Here is a 2,157-nt window from a genome sequence, read left to right on the forward strand (position 1 = left end):
GGTTCCAAGTATAAATCAGGTGTCGTAGCTCACGGTGCCATCAGCCGTCTTGAGTGCGAGGTTGTCATTGTCTTCACAAATGTACCTCTGGAGTTTTTCATCTATATACTCCACCTGGAAGTACTGTCTAGACAGAGAAAAGTAGTCCGTTAATCATAATAAGTTTCATTAAAAATGTTTCTTCTACTACAACAACCTTCCATTGAAGCCCGCAAATATTCCATTATTTTTAGTAGGAAACAAAAAAGGAACAATGAAACAATTATACGTCTAGAGGTACAAAACAAAAAGTAGATATCAAACCAATTAGCTAAAAGAGTAAAAGACCCAGCAATAAAATACTTGTCTATATTTGCACTGAAACTATTATAACACTAGATGACATGTTGCTCCAAATCGCGCAAGGTCCCATTTAAGAGCATAAGTTATTTGCAAATAAAGGTGTGACGTAATAAGAAGTATTTTGTACCAAATGTAGCCGTGTAAGAAATAAAATGTCAAAATTAAAAAAGATCCCTCAAGATAAAACATGTGACTGATTAGTGTAAGCCACATTGCTTCTATTTTTGAAACATATGACTTGGATAGTTGTAAACATTGCTGATACACTGGAACCAACATAAAACTTGATAACATAGGATTAGTGAATGTGCAGTACAATGTATATGTTCCGTCTTAGGGATATGGTACATTACACTTTAGCACTTGAATCAATATAATAGAAACTTTACCATTTTGACATTCCTCAACATAAGGAGCTTGTAACAAATCTGGAACCACTACAGCCGTATAGGAGTACACATTAGTACACTTATGATCTAATATCTTTATTGACATTACTCAACATAAGGAGCTTGTAACAAATCTGGAACCACTACAGCCGTATAGGAGTACACATTAGTACACTTATGATCTAATATCTTTAGAAATAGCTGTAACTCATTTATTGTAAGATGGTTACTCTGAGTATGAAATCACTCTAGCTATATACAAATTAGTACATACGAAAATTCTCTTTAGTGTTTCCATGCTGCCTGTCTACGCACGTCAGTTATTTTCTGAAAGAACAAACTAGACTAAGATAGCATTAGTGTGTTGCATCTTACTCAAGTTAGCAGAAGATGAGAATGATTGCCGACAAAAAGGGGAGAAGGATATAATAACCTTAAAACATCCAAGGAAGTAACGTGTGATCCACTCATCCATGACTCATTATGAGAACTTGGTACAAATATGTGAAGTGTGAAGTCTAATTTTAAATTATCTTACAACAAAACTATAGCACCCAGAAACAACAAAATGAATAGAAATATGGCATCACATGTCACATATTGTGTTGCATTAAAAACTAAAGAGTGCAAGGCATAACTTTTCAACAAAGGGTGGATTTTATTGACTCAAAATGAAGCATCAAGTGGATACAAACACAATGAGTACACACCCGGCCTCTGCATAGCTAGGATGCACACAGCCAACACCAACGCACGCACACTAAAAAACTCGCCGGCAAAATGTAAAGTCATACAAGACCGAAGCTATGCAGAAGCAAGGAAAAAAACCCCGAAAGTGATCGACAAACTATGACAATGACCATATATATCTGCACGAACCATCTTTTGACAATAGAAGGACAACGAGATTCTTCAACGGAAACGCCTTCATGAAGGGAACGGCGCTAAAGCACCTTCGTCACCGGATCCGACCAGTAAAAGTTAGATTCTAGGTTTTCGCCCTGAAGAAATATTGGATTCCAAGAAAGAAAAGTCATATACAAAGATTAAAATTGTTGTTCTATTTACAGTGATGGGTGTGTTAACCATTATGCTTGGTTGTCTTGTCCTTTTCTGGAGAAGGAGGAAGTACAAGCCATCCCTGGAACTACCAATGAGTTCCAATAGCGGCCTCAATATCTTTTCAAACATGCAAATAAAGAAGGGAATGAAGAATTTCTCTGAAAAACTTGGAAAAGGTGGTTTCGGTTGTGTTTATAAGGGGCCATTGACATGTTTCTCTCTAGTGGCAGTCAAATGGCTAAAAAGCATCGGACAAGCGGAAAAGCAATTCCGAGCGACAATTGGCATAATACACCACATGAATCTTGTCCGGTTATTAGGTTCTCGTGCCGAAGGGCGAAAAAGGTTGATGGTATATGAGTAC

The sequence above is a fragment of the Triticum urartu genome, chromosome 7, assembly GCF_003073215.2.
Source record: "Triticum urartu cultivar G1812 chromosome 7, Tu2.1, whole genome shotgun sequence".
NCBI classification, from domain to species: domain Eukaryota; kingdom Viridiplantae; phylum Streptophyta; class Magnoliopsida; order Poales; family Poaceae; genus Triticum; species Triticum urartu.